This window comes from Felis catus, chromosome F2 (assembly GCF_018350175.1).
Source record: "Felis catus isolate Fca126 chromosome F2, F.catus_Fca126_mat1.0, whole genome shotgun sequence".
Lineage (NCBI taxonomy): Eukaryota > Metazoa > Chordata > Mammalia > Carnivora > Felidae > Felis > Felis catus.
In genome coordinates, this window is record NC_058385.1 from 68,008,820 (window position 1) to 68,026,258 (window position 17,439).

General features: G+C 42.7%; 1 protein-coding gene across 2 annotated transcripts in view; it reads left to right on the forward strand.

The window, feature by feature from the left end:
• NSMCE2 (NSE2 (MMS21) homolog, SMC5-SMC6 complex SUMO ligase) overlaps positions 1-17,439 on the forward strand; it is a 216,713-nt gene that overhangs the window by 111,095 nt on the left and 88,179 nt on the right. The window lies entirely within an intron of this gene.

Sequence of the window (17,439 nt, forward strand, 5' to 3'; positions counted from 1 at the left end):
AATTATATCTCAGTAAAGCAGTTATTAACAAAAAGAATAATGATGAAAAATCCTCTTTTAAATATATTCTGACATAATTGTTATACTTAAAAAAGGAATAAACTGTAAGCATCCCGATGTGTGGGGTGAAGGAGAAGATGTCCACAAAAGGAGAATAAATTTGTGCCCAGTCACCTACCAACTTTGTGTGAGGAAAGCAATGGCGCATCACATTAGACGTTAGCGGGAGAGTGCTGTTATTCCAATTCTACAGCCAGCTGGGGCGTCGTTGCTTTCATTGGAAGGGCACAAAAAGATCATCTTTGACATTGAACGACTTGCAAAACATCCCACTTGTGTACTTGTCCTGAAAAACAAACAAAAATGCAAAGACATGCTAGAGCCAAGCAAGTAATTAGAATAAATTAAACTCAATGAAGGGAAGAATCGTAATAGAATTTTTCTTAAGTGGTATGGAATTAACTATGAATAACAGTTATCCATTAAGTAGTAAGCCATCATTATGCTAACGATAAAGGATCCCTCAAAAAATGAATGTAACAGACTAATAATAACAGGGACCTACAATTATAAAAATGCTTCGACAGTTTGGCAGGCAGAAGGAAGATACAGGAGTGCCAAGAGACTCCATACTATCTTACTGTTGGCTTCTGTAAAGAAGTAAGAAATGAGAGAAATGAAGAAAGCTGTGCATGAAGCAGGGCTAGCGTAGAAATGGGATGGAAAGTTTCTTGATTGGCCAAGAGTTGGGGGAGACCTTTTAATATGGCTAAGGGACCGGGAGAGTGGTAAGGAGAAAACAATTTGGAGGCATTAAAAAGCAGAGTATAGGGGCGCCTGGGTAGCGCAGTCAGTTAAGCGTCCGACTTCAGCCAGGTCACGATCTCACGGTCTGTGAGTTCGAGCCCTGCGTCGGGCTCTGGGCTGATGGCTCAGAGCCTGGAGCCTGTTTCCGATTCTGTGTCTCCCTCTCTCTCTGCCCCTCCCCAGTTCATGCTCTGTCTCTCTCTGTCCCAAAAATAAATAAAAAACGTTGAAAAAAAAATGAAAAAGCAGAGTATAGTTTAAATTGAAACTGAACATATTCATTACCGCGCAATATAACTACCCTACTCTGTTAATTTTTTTTTCAACGTTTTTTATTTATTTTTGGGACAGAGAGAGACAGAGCATGAACGGGGGAGGGCCAGAGAGAGAGGGAGACACAGAATCAGAAACAGGCTCCAGGCTCTGAGCCATCAGCCCAGAGCCCGACGCGGGGCTCGAACTCACGGACCGCGAGATCGTGACCTGGCTGAAGTCGGACGCTTAACCGACTGCGCCACCCAGACGCCCCTACCCTACTCTGTTAAAAGACAAGTATTCAAATTGATTTTTTTAAAAATCCAACCATAATGTGATCCAGAGTCACAGGTTAAAAAAAAAAAAAAAAAAAAAAGGTATATAACCACAGATGCAGAGGGAATTTTTTTTTAAAAACAATATTTGAAAAGAATAATATTTTTAACCCTATGACCATAAATTCAATCTGTAAAATGAATGACCAAAAATAAATTCTCCAAAAATTGACTCTAAATGGCTAAAATGGGCAAAAATCAGACTGAAAGAAAGGTTCCTCCTCAAAAATGCAAATTCTAGACCTATTTATCAGTCATTTCTGTCAGATCTGAAAAGAACAGGTATTTCCTGTGCTTTCTAATGCTACTTCAAAGCACAGAAAAATATGGAAAACTTCCCTGTTTGTTTTATGAAACTAGAATGGCTATGACCAAATTCTGTGTTGTTTTTTTTTTTTTTCTTTTTTCTCCAGAATTACACACACTGTCACTTAAAACCAAATGTTTGAAGTCTTCGGTCTGATATTAGCAAATGCAAACCACCAGCTCACTGAAAGAAATAGTACCAGTGATCAGTTCAGATTTGTTTCGATAATGTAGCATTTGCTTGTCCTTAGAAATCAGTAAGGTGGTAATCACACGGAGGGGTCAAAAGAGGAGAGCCTTGGGGCGCCTGAATGGTTCAGTCCGTTGAGCATGTGACTCTTGATTTTGGCTCACATCATGATCTCAGGGTCGTTAGAGTGAGCCCCACCTGGGGGTGGAGCCTGCTTTAGATTCTCTTGCTCTCTCCCTCTGCCCTTCTCCCCTGCTTGCACACTCTCTTTCTCCCTAAAAACAAAAATAATAATAATAATAATAATAATAATAATAATAATAAAATTAAAACGGGATGAAAGCCTTTTGTCTTCCTCTCATCCGAGCAGTACTCTGGTGATCCAACGATGAACCCAAGTAACCAGCTCCCTTTCTTTGTGAAACTTAGTTCCAGTAGGAGAACAACAATAAATAGACAACTGTTGTAATAAGCACACGTAAGATTTGGCTGTGTGATTGATTTCAAGTCAGTGGGGGAAGGTTGGCTTACCCACGAAAAATCTTTGGAACCATTGGCTAATGTTTCAATAACCCTGTTTTAAATCCCAAGTTTATACTTTACATTAAAATACATTCCAGATGAATTGAAGAGTTTAATGTTAAAAATTGAAACCAAACTGTGGAAAGAAATAAACAGTGATTATTTATGCTACGTTATGTCCTGTTAGACCTTTTTAGTCATGTCAGAAGTAAAAGTGCTTAGGAAGACTTATAGCCTGAAGGATAATGTTGCATTGCTTCTGAGACAATAAGGGCAAAAACAGCTACTCTAAACTCGCAAACATTCAACGAAGCATAACATGTTTGCAAGCTTTATTTGGAGGTTTTTATCTGAAAAGAACCGAAATATCTAGGGGGTAAACGCAACATCATTACTTGATCTGTAAGTCCAGCTGTACCAATAAGACTAACTTTCTCAAGTGCTTGGTACTTGCCAGGCATTGTTCTGATGCTTTACATGTATTCCCTCACGTAGTACTCAAAACAGTCATCTGAAGTAGTTACATGTAGTACTTTCCATATTTTCCAGGTAAAGCTCAGAGGCACAGAAAGGTCTCAAGCTTGCCCTAGGGCGCCCAGCTAATCACTGGAAGAGCCGGGATTCAAACCCCATCTGGTGCCAGAGTCTGCTTTCCTAATATCCCTTAAGCTGTACCAAACATGTCTCTTAATTTTCTGACTTACTAAAGTTCTCAAAAAACAGATTTCTGATGATGAATCCAGGTAGGGGAAAAATTTAATCTGTCTGAAGAGTAAATTTGGGTGAGAGCTTCCCAGTTTGCAGCTAAAGATCCTCTGGGAGCCTTTGAGGGATCCTTTTGTCACCTACATCCAATCTTTGCCAGATCTCTGGCGAGTGTTTGGAATTCAAGTTTCAGTTGCCAAAATAACTTCCAGAAAAATCACTCTGAAGAATTTTTGCGTAAAAGATTTCCCCTGTTTACCCCAAAACAAAGGAGTGGACTTTGAATGTCACTCCTTTCATCAGAATACATTTGCAAGGCTGTTTTTTGTTTTGTTTTGTTTTTTTCCATTTGTGACTATGAAAGCAATAGCAGTGTGCTTAGCATGGCCCACGTTTAGTTCTCTTTTCCATGCCACTGAGGCTGGGAGGCAGAAGATTCCAGCAAGCAAGAACAGTCAAGGCTTACATTCTTTTTTTTTTTTTTAATTTTTTTTTTCAACGTTTATTTATTTTTGGGACAGAGAGAGACAGAGCATGAACGGGGGAGGGGCAGAGAGATAGGGAGACACAGAATGGGAAACAGGCTCCAGGCTCTGAGCCATCAGCCCAGAGCCTGACGCGGGGCTCGAACTCACGGACCGCGAGATCGTGACCTGGCTGAAGTCGGACGCTTAACCAACTGCGCCACCCAGGCGCCCCAAGGCTTACATTCTTTTTAAGCAAATGTTTCCCCCCAAATCTGCCATTATTTTAGTATTTTAAGCTTAGGATTTGTAAGCTTATTTAAAGGTGGCATGGACTTTAAAAGCATTGAGAAACGCTTTTATAGGTTTGCTTATTGGTATGGAAGTGTTAAGGTGTTCACAAGATGTTTTTCAAAAACAGCTTGCCTTTGTGTATCCTCCCAGATTTTTCTAGCCCTGTTACTTTTCTGAAAAGGCCTGAAATGCTGTTGCCATCTCATGATACCAGTGAATTTCAGTGTATCCTTCTATTTTTCAAAGTAACTTTAGTGTATCTCTATTAATAAGAAATGTGGAAATGCTTATAGCGTAAAAAGTCCGTGATTTCCTTATTTGTAATAAGTGTAAACACTTATTAATGAAAAGTAACCCACTTTTACTTTTTTCACTCGTATTCTCTCAAATTCAGGTTTGTCTGAAGTTGTTATAGCTATAATTTCTTATAATTCTCATTTATTTTTGTCAAGTCTCTTCCAGCCATTTATTAGTTTTCATATTTTAAATTTATCTGAATCCTCATCTTTAAATGAGATTTCCGCTCACAGCTGATAATAATGTTGATGATAACATTAATGTTAGCATACATACATAGCCTAAATGTCTATATATATTACAATAAAACAGCATGTGCAACATCTCATTTTTATAAAATAGGATAAATGTATGATAAGCCATCTGGAAAAGAAGCTAAAAGGAAATATACACAACTATTGATGGTGGGATTACCAGCGATTTAAATATTTATTTGTATGTATATCAAAGTTTTGATAGCAAAAATGTGTTATTTCCATAATTTAAAAGTGCAAATAATTAACAGTGGAGTAAGATAGCTACAGGACAGAATAGACAAATGTCAATAGGTATCTTATTCACCAGCCATACCCTTAGAAAGTGTGATGGGGGGGAAGGACAAAATAAATAAGCAAATAATATTATCCTCATTAGTAACATAATACATAAAATGCCCAGAAATGAATTTAAGAAATATGTACATCTTTTCAAAAAGAAAACAAATCTTTCTGAGGTACTTGACACAGTGGAAAATTCTGTTATGGGCTCCAGCAGGAAGACCACAATTTTTAACTGGGAGAGGCTTTAATGTGTTTAAATGCCCATGCAAAGAGAAGAAAATTCAATTTTTCACATGATGGAAAGAATGATAGTTCTTTAAGAAGAATCGGTAACATTTGGTGCCTGCGTAGATGTGGAGCTCAAGGAAGTACTAAGGGACAGTGATTCCAAATTCCCAACTTAAGCTCTTGGACAGAAAAGGATCTCACTAATAACAGCAATAAAAGAACCATTTATTGAGAACCTGTTTGTATTAGACACTATAACAGTTATTTTCATAAATTAGCTGATTACAGCTTCACCATCTGAAAGTTATTCTTTCTTATTAACCCCACTTTTTAAATAAAGTGGGGTTTTATTCACTTTCCACTTTAATCTGTTCTAGGAGATTTTTCAATTTCTCAGATTTCAATTTCAATTTTATTCACTTTCCACTTTAATCTGTTCTACATTTTTCAGTTTCTCAGATTTCAATTTCAATTTTATTCACTTTCCACTTTAATCTGTTCTAGGAGATTTTTCAATTTCTCAGATGTTCTACTGGGCAAGGGTAGCTGCATAAACATTGGGTAGGTAGTGCAGATTATGTTATAAATACATCTTTTAGTTTGTCTTATAAAAGCAGCATTCTGTCCGACTTTGTGTATTATGGAATCGCCAAATTAATGTGCCCCTTCCTCCAGATTGCTTAAAGTGAAGTCATATAGGCAGTCTAATTTACAAGGTAATTGCATGAAGAAAATTACATTTCCTAAATGTTCTGCCACACAAGAAGAATTCCGAGAAAAAAAAGTTCGTCCTTTTGGGGAAAACCCATTTTACTTTCTTCATAAAATGCTATGATGTATTCAGTTAATTGACAAATCCCACCAATTTTTTTTTTTTAAATAGATTATCTAGTGTTTTGGAAGCTCCTCAGAAAGCCTAGAAGAGATCGAATATTTTCAGGTCTGTTTAAGTGTGTGCTTCTAAAGCTATAATGAGGTGTCTGTCTGAATTCAGCAAACTAATTTATTATTAGTTTTTTATTTAGTCAAGATTTACTTTTGGAATTAGGCTTGCAGTCTGATCCTCACTGATGTCACATTATTTCATTTCCTTTGACTTTAATAATTGCATTTAATGATTCAAAGTCAGATACCTCTGTTGTTTGTGTGATTCAGTCATGTTTAAAGATGTCTAATAACTGAATAACTGAGGTCTTATGCATTCTTTCATATTCTGTTTAATGGCTAGATGCATGTCAATGCGTAGTATTTGAGTCATCACTGTGCCACAAAATATATTACCAAGACATACAGTGCATCATCAAGTAATCAAATTACAACTATGGCTGTAAACAGGACCCAATTTGCAAAAGTAAATAGTGTGCCCTTTAAAAGAAAGAAAATTTAACGATACTCATCATGCAGGTTCTTGGGTTTAATTAGCTCTGGCTTGCTAAAAGAAAACAAAAAAGCTGAGCGTGTAAATAGGATGCACTTCCCATATGTCACAAATTCTGAATCATTGCTATTTTTTTGTATAACTGACCCACCGAGATTCTTTGCTCTGTTTTTTTCTCTGTGTGCCTCAAGTTTTGAGTTTGTTTTTGTGTTTTGTTTGGCAAAATGAAGGACTAGAATTTGATTAGCTCATAAAGCCCTCCCATTCTTAAACTACTATAAGACTTTAAGTCTCATTTCCTTTGGGCCTTCATCCTTTTGCTAATTGATGGGGCCGACTTGTGTGGAATAGAATCTCCGTGGTGCAAATGACTGACTGCGACTGTGAAGTTCTGTGTAGGCAGTTTGGTCCAGGAATGAACCCATTCGCTGAGCAGGTCCATGCCATGTCTGTGACTCCATGACTCACGCAGTCCAGTAGAGGAATGTGATGCTTTTAAAACATGGCTCCCAAAGCTCTTGGCCACTCCTCCCATCGGTTGATGGGGCTGTGCCCTCTCCCCTTGAATCTGGGCTCTGTGCCTGCCCAACAGGAGACGGTGGCAGAAGGTTTGTTCAGTTTCTGGGCCTAGGCCTTAAGCAACTATCAGCTTCCACTTCCTGTCTCTTGGGACACTCACTCTTGGAACTTTGCTACCATGCTGTGAAGAAGCCTAAACTGCCCTGTGGAAAGACCTTGGCAGAGAGGAACTAGCAGCCAGCCCCTGCTCGTCAGCACAGTGAGTGAGTCATCTTGGAAGTAGATTTTCCAGCCCTGGGAGAGCTGCACCAGCTGACACTGTGTGGAGCAGAGACAAGCCATGCACACGGAGCCTTGCCCAAATTGCAGATTCCTGAACAGAATAAGCGACTGTTGTGTCAGGTCCCCAGGTTCTGTTGGTGGAGCAAGGAGGTTCTCACACAAACAAGCAATTTTGAAGCAGCGTAGAGTTACAACGGCAGCAGTATGTGCGGGGCATCCCCAGAACACCGCCAAGAGACGGGTAATCCTTCTGCATTAAGGAAGACTTCCTCAATGAGAGCACAAGTGAACGGAGTCCTGAGGAAGAGTTAGCCAGGTGGGGGGCTGGGGGGGGACGGAGGGTGAGGTGCTCTGGGCAGAAGGGACAACCGTGTGATCAGAAGCAGAGGCGGGAAGTGGCATGATGGACATGAGGAATTAGGGGCCCTTAGGGGTTGCTGGAGCATAACGTCGGAGATGGGAAGCACTGATTGATGTAGCCCGAGAGATTAGCAGAGTCCGAGTCCTGGAGGTCCTTGTACGTACGCTAAGTGAAGGCATATCGTGTTCAGTCCGTCTGGTGGTGGTGGTATTGCCTCAGGTAGTGTTGGAGGGAGCCATCTGGTCACACTGGTGTTTTAGATGGATCCTTCTGTGGAACTGTAGGCCAAGTGGACTTTGAGGGTACGAACCCTTCCTAGGGTTAGGTGACCACTGCAGTAGTTCAGGCAAGGACAATGACACTGCGTTAACAGTGCAGTGATGGGGAGGAGCAAAAGAAAACACATTCAAAGAATATTTAGGGGGTTCAGAAAGAAAGTATGAGGTAAGAAGATAATGTTTAGTAACTAACTGGGGGAGAAAGGACAAAGTGAAGGAAGACTTTCCGGTTTCTAAGTTGGGTGACCGGCTGGATGCAGGTGCCACTAGAAGGGGGCAACGGAAAATTTAAAGCAAAGTCAAAAATTAGAGGAGATTTAAGCTACAAATAAAGATTTGGGACAGATACTGTCATAGAGTTGACAGTTGGAATTATTGTTGAATGAGCTCACTCAGGAGAAGAATGAGAAAGAGAATGGAAGATAAAACCCTGAGAGTAGTACCCTGACATTTAAAAGGTGGTCAAAGGCACGGGGTGGGTCGGGGGGTGCTTGGGTGGCTCAGTTGGTTGAGTGTCCAGCTCAGGTCACGATCTCGTGGTTTGTGAGTTCGAGCCCCACGTCGGGCTCTGCACCGACAATGTGGAGCCTGCTTGGGATTCTGTCTCCCTCTCCCTCTCTCTCTCTGCCTCTCTCTCAAAATAAATAAATATTCCAAATAATAAATAAATAAATAAAAGGTGGTCAAAGGAGCTCATAAAAGATTTGGAAAAGAACGATACGAGAAGTTCCAGGAGAACGAAGGAGTTGTCACAGTAACCAAATAAGTCGTTTCAGGTAGGCAGTAAATCTTTTGTGTCAAATGTAAGCAACCAGTCCAGTAAGCTCTAGGGATAGATGAGAACACATTTCTGACTTTCGCCAGGCTGGACAAATGGGTGAGTGAATGGGAAGTTGGAAAGTAGACGCCGGTCATGCAGCCAAGGGAATGGAGACCAACTGGAGAAGAACACAGGGCATGAGAAGGTGTGGTAGTGATGGTGGTGGCTTGGGGGCGGCGGGATGGAAAATGTAAATGCTTTTATGAGCCGAGGAATTGAGGCCAGTAAAAGGAAGTGGTTGGAGAGAGAAGAGTAAGAAGATGTGATTCATGCAGTAACATCTGCCTGGAGACAGAAGGGCATAGGATCGAGGGCAGTCCTTTGAGATTGGAGGAATACAGGAAGGGTGGGTATAGATGGATGTAACTTTATAGGAGGGGGACGGGAAACTGAAGATCAGAGTTGATGGACTTTATTTTTCTCTGTGAAATAGACAAGTTTGTGCACCGAGAGAAGGGAGCAAAGCGGGATTAATAGCTGCATGGAAGAGAGGGACTTGTTTTAGAGTAACGTTTTAAAGAAGTGCAAGCAAGGACTGGCTGGCAGTAGGCGAGCGGGATGGCAGGAGACCCTGAAGGCCCCCACGATGTTGGAAATGATAGTTTTGTACTAGCAACCGTCTGCATGGTTGATTTTATCCAAGGGAATGCCCTCATCTCCAACCCACTCCTCCCCCCCCCCCCTTCACTGGCCCCTTTGGCTGCAGAAGCGGGGAAAATGTGCAGTCTCGACCATGATCTTCAGTTTCCACAGAGAAGGAAGCAGAGCCTCCAGGAAGAACGGCGTTTTGTTTACAGCAGGGCGATAGAGCACTCTGGGTAAAGCTGGGGGATGATTTGCTTTGTTTTTTGTTTTGTTTTGTTTTGTTTTTTAATAATGACATCAGGATTCCCAAAGGCAAAATAGAAAAGATCTGGAAAGGAATCAAGAATGAGAAAAGCCACAGATGAGAAAATGCCAAAGAGTAAGACGTTGGGGTAAAGGAGAGAGGTTGGGGGCATGGGGTGGTAATGGGACTTCCTTTTATTCGGTGGCCAGAGGTGACACACGGAAGGGAATTATTTGGAAGAGAATACCTGACGTATCTTTTGTACAAGGCATTGTGGGGATACGCCTGACCAATGGCCCCCAGCGGCTTCTGGCTTTCTCACAGAGCTTTGTAAAGAGGAAGTGAGAGTCCTGCACCAGTCGGGACGGATTCCTGATGTTCAGAGCAACGATGTGGACCCTGGTTGAGTTGGGGGCTCCCTCTGGGCAAGGGCAGCCACTGGCCTTGCAGCGGGGTACCAAGGACCTTGTTTGGGTCTCCCCAGAATCATAGAACAGCCATATTTTCATCCCTTGTTGCTCTCCTCCTCCCACAAATTGAACAGTAATAATCCTCATGAAAATAGGGCTTATCTTAATACAAGCTTTATAGTTTATAAATTGATGCTTTCAACAACCCTGAGAGAAAGACAGGGTAGATAATGTTAGTGAATCTCTGGGGTTAAGGTCATACTGCTAGTAAGCGGCTGAAATAAAAAATAGAAACCAGATCTTGTAACTTTTCACTTTTTTCAGCTACGCCACACTGTAGTCTGGGAGCCGAAGCTAAACGGGGCTCATCTAAACCAACCTCCCCTTTTACAGATGAAGCAGCTGAGGCAGCAGCCTGGTAAAGTGGAAAGAACCCAGATACCGCTGGTTGGGTGTTCTGGGAAGCCGATTCTGAGGTGGAGGTTGAGATGCAGAAGTTTGCTAGGGAGTGATCTTGGGATCAACACCTGGGGAAGGGAAGGGAAGGGAAGGGAAGGGAGGAGGATTGGGCAGAGAGAGAAGTCAAGCTGATGATACAATCTCAGCAGAAGCGTCAGCAGACCCTGCAGGGAGTTCTGAAGGTGGATGACCCTTCAGAGCTGTTCCTGAGTTGGGAAAATAAAGCCAGGCCCTTATACCTCTTTGAGCAGCCGTCAGATGCCAGTCAACTCTCGGAAGGGGCATGGTCTTGAGTGAGGTGACTGTGTGTGTGTGTGTGTGTGTGTGTGTGTGTGTGTGTGTGTGTGTTTGATGTTTGTTTATTTTGAGAGAGCGCGCTAGCAGGGGAGGGACAGAGGGCAAAGGAGAGAATCCCAAGCAGGCCCCACACCTTCAGCACAGAGCCAGTTGTGGGGCTCGACCCCACAACCTGTGAGATATGACCTGAGCCGAAATCAAGAGTTGGATGCTCAACCAACTGAGCCACCCAGACATCCCAAGGAACTCTCTTTTAACTAAAGTGGTCTCCAAAGGGGGCTGGGAGCAGAGGACTTGCTGGCCACAGCCCTCTGGCTGTTTTCATTCCTGAGGAGCATCTGGAAGGCGCCTCACGACGTCCACCATGGTGGACTCAGGTTGTCTAGACATGGGCTCAAATCCTGGCCCCGCCACCTCCTAGCCACTCAGTGGCTAGTCACTAGTAAGCTAGTTATGTTAGGCAGGTTCTGGGTGAGGATTCTTTAAGCCTCAGGATCCTCTACTTTCAAATAGGAAGAATCAAGTGAGAACTAAGCCTTGGCTTCCTTATTTGTGAAATAGAAAGAATACTTGTACCATCCTTAGGGGAAGGGGAAGAGGATCTTGTGAGATCATATCCCAGAGTACCCATCGCTTTTAGAAAATTCATTGTTCTCTCTGTCAAAATAAAAAAACATTAAAAATTTTTTTGAAAGGGGCGCCTGGGTGGTTCAGTCAGTTGAGCATCTGACTTCGGCTCAGGTCATGATCTCTCAGCTTGTGGGTTCAAGTCCTGCATCGGGCTGTGTGCTGACAGCTTAGAACCTGGAAGCTGCTTTGGATTCTGTGTCTCCCTCTCTCTCTGCCTCTCTCTCTCTCTCTCTCTCTCAAAATAAATAAACGTTTTTTAAAAATTAAAAAAAAAGAAATGCGTTATTACTATACTATATATAAAGTATCTAGTTCAGTGCCAGATACATGATATTTACCATGAAAGTTGCTCAATAAATAATTCATTAAAAATGGTCCAGAACGTGTCAGTGACTTTCCGGAGGCCAATGTCAGTGTCAAAGCCAGAGCTAGAATGCATCCTACAACACTACTCTCGGTTTGGGGTTTCAAGTCAAGGAATATGGAAGGAGATTTCTCTGTGGAAGTCGGAGTGGGGCGGAAGGGAGTGGGCCCCTGAATGTGATTTTGAGAGAGTCTGATTCCTCGGGCTAAGTCAGTGGTGTTGGCCCAGTGTGAAAATGCATGTTTCAGAATAGAACCAGGAGGGTTAAAATCAAAAATGAAGTCATCTGAGTAGCAGGACTCCATCAAAATAGCACTGTGGCAAAAAGATGATTACAGTTTGGGACAGGTTGCTTTGATGCACTGGGCTAAGTGTATATTGTATGTATATGACTGCACATGTATATAACATACGACTGCACTTGTGTGCATCCCCCCGTTCTGCCTGCTTCCCTCAGCAGATTTGGATTCGAGTCCTTTTGGTTCCTTCACATGTTCGGTAATGAACCAGGGATAATTCACTTTCTGGGCTTGAATTTCCTTTCCAAAATGAGGATTTAGATCCTGGTGAGCCCCTTTATCTACTGTCATGGTTTAAATGTTTATTTCCCAATATACCCTACAGCACAGATATTTTAAGACAAAACATGGCCACCGCATCCCACAGGTGAATGATCTTGTGTGTGTGCAGAGGAGCACCATGTGTTGAACGGAGCCTACAGAGAAAAGCATGCAATAGCCCTGGTAAAGAAACCCCTGGTACTTAACATTTCAGTAACGAAGGGGAGAAAAATCACTGTTTTGTGAATCAACCAAAGTACTCCGTAGTTATCACAGAATTCCTGTCCTTACCTGCAGTTTTCTGTGGACTTACCTAGTTTGTTGTGTAACATTTATGTGGACACTTTTGGGCTGGATGGTGTGCAAGAGCGAGTTTATGCAGGCTGAACCCCAGCTTCATTCATCTAGGGAGAAAGTGCGAAGGTGGTCAAGTTCGGAAGGTTGGAAATGCTAGACTTTTTTTCTTTTCTACCAGAAAACGGCACTTAATATTCGTGTGTAGTCTGGATCCAGTATCATAGGCTTTTACTGTTTATGGAGACATAGGGGTTTTTTTTGTTTTTGTTTTTTTGCTTTTTTTAATTTAGCTTCTGTCCTCTGCTCTTACTGTTCTTATGCATTTGGGCTTGTGACTTGAGTAGCTTTTGAGAAATAGCAGCTAAAGCTGTCCTTGGAGGTTCATCACACATGAGGTCTTTTGATACAGCTCTTTTATTAGTATCTTCAATTCTGGGAATTTAATCGGTACTTACTCTTTAAATTTCTTCTTGCCTGAGCCATTATATGTTTTCTCAGAACAAATATTTGGTCCTTATGATTTTGTAAGCATGAGGTTTAAAGATTAGCTTTGAAAATAGGTCAGGGAAATTCACCTACTTAGCTTTACAGCCAGTCAGGTAAGGCAACTTATAAAAGCAACTCAGAAGCTTTTGAAAACCATTTGTGAAATCAGTCTTTTGTAATTCTGTGAAAGCTGCTATCTGTATAGCTCAAGTACGAATCAGACCTTCCTTCAGTTTTGCGGGCCCCTCATGCATCTGTTTGTTATTATTCATCCATTCATTGTTCATGTATTAATTCCCCGAATACTGCTGTAGACACGGGGGTAACAGAGGTATATATGGAAGCCCGTATTTGTGCCTGTTCTTTGCCAGGCGCTTTGAAACTTGAGCAGTCAATGCTTATAATAGCTGCACAGGCTGGTTGTGATGGTGTGAATGCTACAGTGGGGGTCCAGGTGCTTTCTTAAACTCCCTGGTAATCTGTGGGACTTTAGGTGAGGCCAATTCTGTGACTGTTTCCTCATCACTGAAATCATCTTGCTCACCCTCTTTACTTCATGGCTTTGATGTGATAGTGAAATAGTGATGAGATGAAATAAGATAGTAATAATAAAGTAATGAAATGAAATAGTGATTTTGAGAGAGATTTGAAAATTATCAGGCATTGCGTAAAGACGTGATAATCTCGTGACTGTGATAGTGGTTTGGGCCATTTTCTTGCTGCGTTGGACAGGATTAAGGATGAGTACGTTTTTATTGTTCTCCTGAACCAGATCTGTGTGTAGATGATGGACAGCCTTAAACCGTTTCTTCCACATGTGCCACTACCTTATCTCCCATCCATGGGGCGTAGAGTTTCTAGAGATGTCACTGTGGGAGTGATGCCTATAGCTGGTAAAACATGTTTGCAAGTATTACACTGCATGAAATCAACAAGTATTGGTTAAGTGCTCAGACTAAGTGGGCAGAGAGAGGCATAAGGGATGAGATGGCATCTGTCTTCAAAGTGGCCAAATATAAATCATTACCTTAATTGCAGCTTCCTAAGGACTTGCACAGAGGTGTCCAGTTGGCCCTATGATGTTTCCAGGGGCCCTGTCTCTTAGACATCCCTTGTATCCCTTTTGGATCATGGAAGAGATCATCTGTGAGGAAACTAAAAAATTACTTCTAGCTTCACGTTTGATACACTGCTAAGTGTTAGGTCTACCGCACTGATGCTCTGGGATGAGACGAGAGGTGAAAGCTTCCCTAGAGCAAACCCAGTTTTGGACTAACTCAAGAATTGCTCTGAAATATCAGTCCTACATTACAGAGAGATTATTGGGTTACACTCACTGCTATTTCCCATTGCCTAGAACAGTGCCTAATGACAGACTCACTAAAAATGTTTTGAATAAATAGAAGCCTCAGCCTGCCATATAGAGCTCTTCTGATACTCTGATAATCCCAGATGGCTTTTTTATATAAAAAAAAATGTTTATTTTTGAGAGAGAGAGAGCATGAGCAGGGGAGGAGCAGAGAGAGAGAGAGGAGGACAGAGGAACCGAAGCAGGCTCTGTGCTGACAGTACAGAGCCCATCGTGGGGCTTGATCCCATGAACTGTGAGATCATGACCTGAGCCAAAGTCAGACACTTAACCTACTGAGGTACCCAGGTGCCCCCAGATGGCTTCTTGAAGATAGAAGCTATACTTTATCCATCTCCAGATTTCCAGTGTGTGGCACATAACTGGGTGTTCTAGGTGTTTGTCAGATGAACACATGGACCAGAATAACCAGGACTGTGACGGATGCCCCACAGGAGTGCCTGATCTCTCTCTAGAGAAGCCCTAAAAGACAGAGAAGGACTTGCTCCCAGGAAGTCTGAGGCATGGTCCAAAGTGGCCCGCAACAAATGGGAAGTTTCACTGAAGCTTCTTGTCTTCGTTTCGGTTTTTCCTAAGCTTTTTGATTTGTTTTATTTTATTATAGTATAGTTCACCCACAGTGTCACGTTAGTCCCAGATATACAGCAGTGATTGAGCAGCTCTGCATTATGCTGTATGCTCATCTCAGGTGTAGGCGCCATCTGTCCCCATGCAGCGCTGTTACACTGCCACTGACTGTGTTCCCTGTGCTGTACCTTTTATCCTCGTGACTTACGCATTCAGCAACTGGAAGCCCGGATCGCCCCCCTCCCCCCCGCCCACCGCCCCTTCACCCATTTTGTCCAGCCCCTCACTCCCTTCCCCTCTGGCAACCACCAATTTGTTCTGTATTTATGGGTCTGTTTCAGCTTTTTCGTTTGTTTCATTTTGTGTTTTAGAGTCCATATGCAAATAAAATCATACGGTGTTTGTCCTTGTCTGACTTACTTCACTTAGGATAATATGCTCTAGGCATCCATGTGGTCACAAATGGCAAGATCCCATTCTTTTTTATTGCTGAGTAACACTCCGTTGGATAGATATACACCGTGTCTTCTTTATCAGTTCATCTATCAGTGGACACGTGGGCTTCTTCAGTATCTTGGTTATTGTAAATCATGCTGCAGTAAACAAAGAGGTGCATATATCTTTTCTTCTTTTAATTTTGTTTAACATTTACTTATTTTTCAGATACAGAGAGAGACAAGAGTGCAAGTGGGGGAGAGGCAGAGAGGGAGACCCAGAATCCGAAGTAGGCTCCAGGCTCCGAGCTGTCAGCCCAGAGCCCGATGCGGGGCTCAAAGCCCACGCCTAACCGACTGAGCCACCCAGGCGCCCCACACCTATCTTTTCAAATTAGTGTTTTTGTTTTCTTTGGGCAGATACCCAGTAGTGGAGTAACTGGATCCTGGGGTATCTCTGTTTTTAATTTCTTGAGGAGCCTCCATACTCTCTTCCACCCTGGCTGCACCAGTTTGCATTCCCACCTGGTGCATGGGGGTTCCTTTTTCACCACATCCTCACCAACACGTCTTATTCCTGTTCGAAGGCACCTGTTCTGACGGGTATAAGGCAGTATCTCATGGTTTTGATTTACATTTCCCTCATGATTAGTGATGTTGAGCATCTTTTCTGTTTTAAATGTTTAGTTATCTGTTCATTTTGAGAGACAGAGGGCACGAGCAGGGGAGGGACAGAGAAAGAGGGAGAGACAGAGAATCCCAAGCAGCCTCTGCGCTGTCAGCGTGGAGCCCAGCACGGGGCTCGAGCTCCCGAACCGTGACATCATGACCTGAGCCGAAATCCAGCGTCGAGTCCCACGCTTAACTGACGGAGCCACCCAGGCTCCCCCAACATCTTTTCATGTGTCTCTTGGCCTGGAGTTTCTGTTCTAATCTTGGCTGTTTTGTTTTAGATTTTCTACTCTATTCATGTCCCTTTCAAAAAATAATTCTCCGAAGAATGGATACAATCAGTATTCCAAGAAGCTACCTCGGGTGTACCCTCTGCTGAGTCCTCTCTGTGTCTGTTACACGCAATGGCACCTACCTGCCCCTGCGGCCTGGTACAGGATGGAGCAGGCTCTTCTTTGAAGCCACTTGAGAACCATGGAAGAGACCGAAAGGCCCAGAGAGCACTGGCACAGGAGAGGAGAGGGGAGCGGGACAGCTGGCCACAGTTACCTCCTGGGAGTTTTATTGGGCCATCTTTCTGCCTCATGACTCCATTCTTCCTAAAGTAATAATAATATTTTTTAAATGTCCTCACCTCTTCCAGTCCCTTGCCCCATGCAAGTATCTCCTTTACTCTTTGCAGCAACCCTGAGAAAGTGATGGTTCCGTGTTTTCAGTGTTCCTGTTGCACAGATAAGAAATCGCAGACCAGCAGCAGGGCTAGCGCTGGGGAGAAGGGAGTGAGGCACTTGCCTGGGGCGCAGAGTTTAAGAGGCTGCCAAAAAGTCAATAGGCAAGATAAATAACATTTTGTATGCAGTCTTTAGAAAATTAAAATTCGCAGGATCTGACAGGGCCAGGATTAAGGTGAGTCAGGCAGTTAAGTGCAGGATTGGGTTCTGTCCTAACATAAAATTTTACTTTGTTCATCATGCATTTCTTTTGGGCATTCATTTTGATGGCTCGAATATCACGTTAAAATAGGACTTGTTCTGATTAGTGAGTTTCTGTGTGCTCTCTTCACTTTGGCCCCCAGGCCGCTGCCTCCCTCACCTCCCCCAGGATGCAGCCCGCCTCACGGATAGATGCCCTTGATCATACGCCTGTCCATAGCAGAGCCTACTTTTGGAGCAAGGCTCCTGGCCTCTTTCTGTCACACCACACAGCTACCTAAAATACCTAATCTTCTTTGCCTCTGAGCCTCTGTTGGTCTTTTGTTGTCGTCGTTTATTTTTTCTTCTGCTTTTAAACCCCGTTATGTGAGTCTCTTTATTACCCCCTCATGGTCTTTCCGCATATTTTTTTCTGTAAGTATGTAATTATGTACCCTCTATGGTTTTAAGTTATTTGACTTCTAAACATTTCTGGATGAACCTTCTCTCAGGGGCACACTATGAAATCCCTGCCTTGCTTAGAACTAGATTCTGTGACTCAAATTAAGAACGT